Genomic DNA, 232 nt, shown 5'->3' with positions numbered 1-232 from the left:
GAAGATCATTTATCCTGTAATCTGTAATTTCTCTGCTTGTGTTCAGATCGCTCCGTCGGGTTTAAATGCAAGACTTGGTTGTGGTTCCACATGTGCTTTTACACGTCGCCCGCAGCGATGATCTTCAGAGAAGACTGGACTGCTTTTCTGTTTCCTCAGTGCTTCTGACAATAAAACCTGACTCCACAACCAATAGAAACAGAAATAATCTTCTGCATGCGTGCGTTCTGTC

This window comes from Carassius carassius, chromosome 14 (genome assembly GCF_963082965.1).
Source record: "Carassius carassius chromosome 14, fCarCar2.1, whole genome shotgun sequence".
NCBI lineage: Eukaryota > Metazoa > Chordata > Actinopteri > Cypriniformes > Cyprinidae > Carassius > Carassius carassius.
Note: the sequence above shows the minus strand (reverse complement) of the source record.